We start from the raw sequence: 8,914 nt of genomic DNA, 5'->3' as shown, positions 1-8,914 counted from the left end.
GGACAACGTAGACGGAGCGAGCAGGAGCCATAATTTTGACAGCAGCAGCAAAGTCGCAAACGGGATTTAGGGCTTAGGACAGATGGATTTCACCTCATGGTGGTAGATCGGTTTGATAAATATACCGATATTGGTGATAGTGGATAGGGCCTAACGGGGATTGCAGTGTAATGCCGGGGGGCGCTAAACTTCCCGAAGTCTACATCAGATCTGTCCCACAAAGCAGCTGATCTTTGGATGCTATGCTTGTAGAGGTCCTTGTTTATGTTACCTTGATTCGTTAATCGAGACATAATAACCCTAGTTCTAGTCTAAATCTGGTCCTCTATAAATAAAAATAAGACTTCTATAAATGCTAGGGTTAATGTCATAATGCGGAACGTCTGTCTCTAACAGGCATTTGGACAACAGTGTACGACGTGCCATAGTGGCCGTTTACGGAACAGCACAGCTTGGAGACGAGGCGCAAATGTCCGCCACACATCGATGCAAGATGGGTGGCGGACTCCCATTCAGCACCCAAGAAACATTTGGCCAATTCCACAAACCTTCAGGGTTCGTTGCTTAAATCACTTAATAGTAAACATGTAGATCTAAGAGACATGTGTACAAAATGGCAGTTTTGCGGATCAGCTTTTAACCATTGTATTAGATATGATCATATCTTTGTGTTGTAGAATGTTGGACAATATACTACATTAAAACGAGTGAGTCTGATATGGTAGCGAACGAAATACAAGAGCTTGGGGCGACTTACCCGAGGGCAACCTTACCCACATCTTTACCTAGATCTATTTGTTGTACGTACATCGCCATGCAAACCGCTTGCGGTAGTGAATAATGTAGCAGACGTTCAAAGAAGGTTAATTTAACGGCTTTCACTAAGGGGTGATGGTGTGAGATCATACCTTTAAGGACTACAGGAAGCGTATCGTCAATATGTGCGGATGCTCGTCTAAAAGCAAATTCGAAGCAAGGAGCGACTCATGCGGATTTCGTTGTTAAGCTTGTTTCACGTTAGCGCGAGTGCCATCTATGCCATCATTTGACGCACCGCACCGCACCCTGTCTACAAATATCTAATTATTGCCGCACGACGTGCCGGCGACGGCTTCTAACGTTGTAGCAATTTGGTTTCGGCATGGTAAAAAAAAATCAGCAATGTAGGCGGCACCGTCTGTCTATACGAAGATTACGCAGAGGTCACCTAGGCCATTATAAACAAAGTATGCTATTACTAATATGTAGAAATAAATGTCTATTAGCAGATATAGCATTTGTTAAGAGGTGACCGAAATGTAGAGAGGTAGCGTTACTTCATCGTTTGACAGCAGGATGAGATGCAAAAAGCTTGTGACAAAGCACGCCGGATACACCGCAATATCTCTCAGCTCGATAAGGACTAAAAATTGTCATTAAAATCTAACGATTATATTCGTTAGATAACGCAAAAATTAAGCGATTCCATCAAAATCCGCAGTGGGCATCTAAATATTTGCTTACCTGAATGCGTTTAAATTTTCCCGCGTGATTATATCGGCTGGGCTGTGCTTTCTATACGGCCTAGTAGCGCCGTCGTTCATCAAGGCTCGCAATCGTCTGGCCAAAATTTGTCAACCAAGAAAATGGGAAATTAGTCTAACCGGAAGCATATCACTGAGCCTATTGAAAGTGAGCCCGACAATTAATCATGAGGTTATTATCCAATTAATATCACTGACACAAAACAGGCCCTCTCTTGTAATCTAGGACGAATCCCTCCTACACACACATAGACAAAAGGGAAACAACTTGCAGTTCTGACCGGCTTATATAAGCAGCGGTATTAATGCAAAGAACCAATTTTAAAAATCAGTGGACATCTTGACTACATTCGAGAGTCTAATCCCTAGGAATCTCTAGGAAGAGAACATTTTTGCGCTTCTTGCAAATAACGTTAACTAGTATTTGTTGCTCAATCCTGAAACTTTAAGGACGATAATAGGCTTGACAATTGTTTCTAGATAAATCTGCACAACTTCTATTCGTATAATCTAAGTTATACACAATCAACAGTCGTTGCTATTCAACTCAGTTTCACTGATTTTCATTAAATTCAATAAATTTGACCAACCAACAGGTACACGGTCAATTGCATTTAACTTCATTTTTACTTGAAACCAGTCACAACAAACTTCAGTAATATTTATATATACTTATATGTTGTTCATAATTATATTAAGCTGTTTAGCGAGTCGAGGAACTCGGACAGCTTTTGAACTGTGCATTATTAGAAATATTTTCATGAAGCCGTTGGTCATCTAAGGCCATAAGGAGATATAGTGTAATTAGCGGGTGACACTCAGTTTTCTTCCTCTCTATCTCGAGTGTTTTTGTTATGATTTCAAGTGATTCAATGGGTCTTCTCACGACTCAGCGGGTAGTGCATCATACATATCTTATTTGGCACAAAGACTCCCCTTCTTCCTTTTGGGGTCCTGATGTCTAGTTACCTTTTCTGTGGTTTTCAACCATCTAATTTCCGTCTACGAAGTGCTTGCATCGATCACAAATGTTGTTTGTCTGAGAGCTTTCTTGTCCAATGTTGTCGTTGACCTTCAATGGATACTAATCACTCTAAGGCAAGCAGAAATTTAAACACTGAGTACTGACTTCCAGTACCAAATGTTAGTACTGTTTCTAAACTTATTGTTCTATATTGGTACCTGATCAGCGTCTTGTTGTGCGTAGCCGAATATGTGCTTTAAGTTACTTCGGCTGCAAAGGGCGCGCAGCTTGAAAATTATTCAAAATTCTCGACCTGTTAAAGATCAATGAACAACACATCGTGTGGTGGAACTTGAATGGCAAATACTTATAGATAACTCTTGATTATTATTATCATTATTTTAAAAATTCACGTACTCCGGGTTTCTATTAGAACTGCCTCTGCTCATATTCAAATCAATAAATTACCATTGTGCGACATTTTTTCAAAAATTCACAGCATATGTAAAACGGTTTTCTCTAATTATTAATGATTAATGTGCACAAGGATGCTGCGCGTTATCAGAAAATTTGTGCACATATATTGTAGCTAGTGTAGCCTCTACTATATACCAGTATTATTATCTCGTATAGATATGCTATATCAGATAGACTTGTTTGTTGAAGTTCGAGTCATAAACTATTGCAACATATATAAACCCAGAGGCGCTTACATTTTTCGGTCCGTCTATAGTTTTCTCTCATTGTGTGGCCACGATGTTCATTCTTAGGTGGCCTGTTCTGGAGCATACATAAGATGACCTTATATTTTATATAAAGAATGGAAACGAACGGAGTTCCTTGTTTTTCTGGAGTTTTATGGAGGTTTTCTGTATTCGGTCGTGTGGCTCGGCCTGCTAGCTGCCAGTTTCCTGACGCTATACGTTCCTCGTCACCCTATCCCAGAAGGGTAGTTACTTATTACGGCCCGGCATAGCCTTGATTGTGCCGTCTTTTGAAACACGACATATTAGTCCTTAGGGAGAAATCCTTTGCGACGACAGAACTTGCTTAACGGAACAGCAAGCAATTTAGGTAATTCTTAATGTTAAAAGCTATACTTAGAATTAGTCAGTTATCTAGTTGATATATAAAAAGATACATGAAATATTTTATTTACTCAGTCGTAAGGGATATACGCACTTCGAATACTACAGATAACTGAAGTTACTACTAGTTTTACTATTGTTCTGGCTATTGAATTTTTCACGAAAGAGACGTCGTAGCAGATTCTATATCATGCGATGACACAAGCAGTAAAGATGTGTATATATTTATAAATTTCAGTCGATTATTTTAACAGTCTAGCAAGCTGGAAAAAGGCCTGAGCCTGATACTATTGGTTACTAGTCGCTTAGCTAATTTAATAGCGCCGCAGTGTTGCGTTTTCACTTAATTCTCAGAAGACCACATTTCCAGTGGTATCAGGCCAGAGAATCCCCATTTCTGCGCGTTCTAATGTTGTTTGGCCACACGGAAGCTGCATTATCATTCATCTGTCTTCTAAAGGATTGTAATCATTTAGGTATAGCAGTTCAGCCAGAGCATCGTACAAACAACCAACAAGTTCTTCCAATACCTACCACCATTTATGGCCGAGAGATTCCGCTTAGATCAATACCCAGTACACATCTGTGAATATACTGAGTCCCGTTATCCAGTGTACAATGATCTATCTAGATATACTATCGGCTCGGTATTTCGTACTTATTACTCTAATTACTTTTCTTTCCTACTGGACATGATTATTCTTCAGAGAATAAAGTTTTTGGTGGCGCGACGAACCTTCGATACCGACCGGACTAGCACAAGGCCAAAGGTCTTTTCTCCTAGAGGGAAATTAAATTGTTGTTGCTAATAAAACCCAATGCATAAGAAAGCAGTACGTCGACGATTATGCGATAAACGAGTGTGGAAACCGGAAGACCAGTTCTGTCGCTGAAAACTAGATCGTCAGAGAAAGACGTAGGGTGTCCACAATCCTCCGACTCACAAGCGACATCACTGCTGAACGCGCGCTTTAGCCAAAGCGAACGTCGGAGTGGCGAATTTTTGTTAAGCCTTTGACAACGACCATAATGATCACAGTCAACTCGGACCACGTCCCCTTTATTCAAGGATGGCCTACTCTAACCTGGCCCCACTAATTGTCCCTGCTCTTTGCTAGAACTGTGATTGATTCGCATTTGTACCCTCTTTGGCTATTTTGGTAACGACAAACCGCGTTATCGTCAAAACTGCAGTGCATCAAAGTACAGCCTCGAACAGTAATCTTTGGTGGGTGTATTGCTATCGAAATCATAACTGTTGTCTGATAGTGATAAAATTGAAAATAGGGGCGTGAATAAAGATAGGGTTTATTGTATTTCCTTATGACGCTTACAGCTAGTTCTTGTACGAGGCCTGAAATGACTAATAGACGCGGAACACACATGTTGTACGCGTACTGCAATGATCTACAGATGGGTTTGTTTTTTCGAGTTTTATGTTTATACTGATTAGTAATTCACTTTTGTTTGTGTTATCAAACTGAGATTATTTTCATATGTGTTGTTTACTAATCCTAGGGACACTTTTAAATCCAGGTGTAAATACACTTCTCCTCGTGCTAATTAACGCCATGATGTAGTAACGAGTTCTAATAATTTTTCTATGCTGAAAGCAAATAGGTTAACGGGGCGAGGCTGTCATTGCTGGCTGTGTGCCATCGTGACAAGCACTCAGCTACGCTGGTCTTAGTCTCAGGGTTGGCAAAAAATTATTGCCAAAGATCTATAATCAGGAAAGTAAGGAATCAATGAACAAAGTGAAGAGAATCAACATTAATGCTGGTAGGTTAATTGCCATGCTGTTTGACAGGTCTGTCGTAAGGTCCAGCAAGACCTACTCCGGTTGGACTCGTTACGTGAGTAAATCCTTTATGCTTAAACAGCTAAAAACACTATGATAATCCGAAAAATAAGTATATTATAAAAGAACTGCAATGGTCTTCGGATTTTTCTTAACCATAACAGACTAGCGTATATCTTATTTAGCTGTTATTCACTGTGTAAGAGTTTGTAAGATGTATTAAAAATATGCTAATAAATCTAGGTAACCACACTGTGAGTATAGTTCGAAAGTAAACATACTTAAACCAACAACACTAACCCACAATATACGGCTCATCTTGTCTCTGTTGTCGCGCACCACGTGACGATTGGGCCAGGTCACGCCCAGAACAAATTATGGGTATATAACACACACACACATATATATTAGTCTATAAAACCAAAACAGTTACGTAGTCTATCGTTTAACAATTTCTAAGGAACTTATCGCGAATGCATACTAAGTGATGAGTTTCAGCACCAGTGTGAGCTCCACGTGAAATAAATATGCTAAACTCTCCACCAGAACTAGATTTACTTAAGACCCCTGTGATATTTATTTAGAAGTATTGCCATCTATTGATACAACCGGTGTCACTATGATTACTGGCATTTGCTGCAGTCTACTCTCCTCGCGTGAGCGAATCTTCTCCGACGGGGTCCTTCATAGTGGGCCTGGGCCACCACCCCATTCCTGCAACGGAAGGCACGTCCCATCTACCGCAACAGCAAAAGCAACAACTGACATGCCCAGGATGATGTAAGACCAACAAATGTCTGAACATCCACAATGTCAGTTCATGCTCCACAAAGCAACTAGTCATAGAAGCAATCTAGTGACTATTGTATAGCGGCTACAGCTAAGAGTTGTTGTGGAGCTCAGATGTTTGCAGCGATACGTTAGCCCTGGCAACCGACTCTGTAGCCGTAGGAACAGCAGCGAAATCGTTGGTAACGGCTGTGTTCTTCGTCTTACGCCCCTGAAGGGACGTGCGCCATCACAGTCCCGGCGCTGGTGCTAACGCCATTCGAGTTCGTAGCGTTCACTGCTTGAGGCACTGGCCGCGCCCGTAACGCCCGTAGCAGGCGGTGGCGGAAATGGTGCCGTGACCAGGAAACCTAGACGAGTGCTGTTCGTATTACAGAGCTAGCGTATAGCTACGACGACTACTGCTACTACTAGTGGCGCTATTTGATTATACGCCGAGAGCGTGGAGGATATCGAGTAAAAGCAGATGCTGAGCATCAGTGGAAAACGTGGGATACTCAGGCGGAACACGCAGAGTGAACGACTCCGCAGGAGAGGGCCGTGCGGCCTCGGATAAAGAGAAAAGAAAACGTGCTCAGCTAACTAACAACAACAACAATTCAGTTTCTCTTTCTTTTCCCCTCCTTACGGAAAAGGAGTTAAGGATAAGGGAGAGATAGACGAAGGAGTAAGAGTCATGTTCTCCTATTATAAGCAAAAACGACGGCACCACGACATCAACGACTTGAGTCCCTGCCGCTGAACTAGAAGTTCGGCTTTATATAGTACAGAAGTAAGAACTCGTAACGAATATTTACATAATATATGAGAAGCTAGGTTGGCCGCATCGTCATTGTAGATAAACAAATAAATGAATCCGATAAATGAGCCAATGAATGCACCAGAATCTACGCTTTAGGAACGACAATAAAAATATCTGGAATATTATCTTCGAAACTCTTATTAGGAGCCGTTTGTGTATATAATGCAATTTGTGTAGATAAAAAATTTATCTGTATATCGACAAGAATACCAATAATAAATCGGTTAGCTTTAAAAGCTCTAACTGTGAGTCTCCGACTAGCAGTGCAGTTCCTATACACATATATATATATATATATGTGTGTGTGTGTGTATATGAGTCTGTATGCCTACTTTGTGCATATGCAATTCAGTACAAAAAAAAAAAAAAAACTCTTATAGTAGTCGCTCCATGCGTAATATGTTTATTAACAGCTTTTGCTTTCTCTCTTGGTTGATTTATTGATGAAGGCCAGAGCACTTTTAGATGAACCACTCTAGCTTCGAGCTGTGATGATTTCAATTTATTTCAACATCTTCTGGGCATCCAATAAAGCAGCCCTGACAACACATATAGTTCTGTTTATCTTTGCATTTTTATGAGGAAGTCGCATTTAGGTTGTAATACACTAAAAGAACAAAATGATCAAGTATATATCGGCAGTGTTAACACGACCCATCCAGCCGTTGATGAATGGAGAATGCTAACCTAGCTTATTGTATACGCGGTTCATAGCGAATTGATGTGGCAAAGACCATGAAAAAGCCTATACTCAGAAAGTCTAGGCATGTAGGCTCCTAAAGCACGATACGCAGGGACATAGCGTGTTGTCGGAGAATGGAAACAAGTGAAATGTATTGTTGGACTCATTAAGACTAAATACATAGAACATATTTGTCTGAGGACGTAGTTTATATCGTATCTGGCGAAAAAAAAATGGCGAAAACGAGCAAACGCTGTAAAATGCGTAAGCCCGATGTCGAGAACGTCGACCTGATCATCAGTGGTTCGGATACATTATGTTCTTAGAAGATGATATACATTTTCACATTATCTAGAGGTATATATTTCTATTAACAATGTAAACAATTAACCAGAGTAAATGTTATTATTATATTTAGTTATGGTATGTATAGTTATAGTAACATAAAACATGTAAAAAAAAAATAGTTTCGGTTGCCTAAAACATCACAATGATTTAATGAATTTATAAGAAGCAGAATGTATTGGCAAAACCTCTTTTTCTGTTTGTAAGCGGTCGGAAATTAAAGTAGCACTTGATTTTCGAGATTACCGAACTCTCTATGAGTTATTCTATCGGTAATCTCTAAACAGGGGGTGACGAACAAAAAAATAAACACATTACACATATTAGCAGACTGACGACGAAAGCATTTTTGACAGACGCCAGTAGCCTATCGCCCGAAAGTGTTTAATTAATTACGATCCCGAACCTCGGCATGAAAAAATCAGACAAGATGAGCAAAAATACGGGTTTAGAGAGTAAAGTGTTTCCTATTAGAACGGTAATATGTTAAGGAAAGGGACAGTCAAAATTTCAAACTAACATACGAAAGTATGCCGGTATCAATATGACCACCCGTTCATAAGAATGCGACCGGGAGAAATGTGCAATTGAATGTAGGCTAACGAAGAGGAAGCGATGCTTTCGTCACCGAGGCCACTGAATAAATGTCTATTATTTGAGAAATGTCCTAGGGGCATTGTCGTCCTCGTCGTGTAGCCCTGTAGTAAAGCATGGGGCAGAAGAGTTTAAAAAAAACAGTGAAACAATTAAATTTCACAACGAGGGAGCACACTTACAATTTAGCCAGAGTGAACAAAAGTGATCAATGTAACAAAAAGCCAATGTTGATTCGATCAGAATAAACTGCCATCCACGGCGACTAATATGTAGCGAGCATTTATCATAAAGTGTAATAAAAACAATGTTATTATTGTAAACTA

General features: G+C 40.1%; 1 long non-coding RNA gene across 1 annotated transcript; it reads right to left on the bottom strand.

Moving 5' to 3' along the window:
* Positions 1–907: 907 nt before the first annotated feature.
* Positions 908–1,753, bottom strand: LOC111270045 (uncharacterized). The gene is made up of 2 exons (XR_002686109.2): positions 1,504–1,753; positions 908–1,207 (listed from the first exon to the last, which is right to left on the bottom strand). It is a non-coding gene; the product is annotated as an uncharacterized LOC111270045 (long non-coding RNA).
* Positions 1,754–8,914: the final 7,161 nt, after the last annotated feature.

The sequence above is a fragment of the Varroa jacobsoni genome, unplaced genomic scaffold (assembly GCF_002532875.2).
Source record: "Varroa jacobsoni isolate VJ856 unplaced genomic scaffold, vjacob_1.0 scaffold_1435, whole genome shotgun sequence".
Taxonomy (NCBI): Eukaryota; Metazoa; Arthropoda; class Arachnida; order Mesostigmata; family Varroidae; genus Varroa; species Varroa jacobsoni.
Note: the sequence above shows the minus strand (reverse complement) of the source record. Positions and strands in the feature narration are given on the sequence as shown.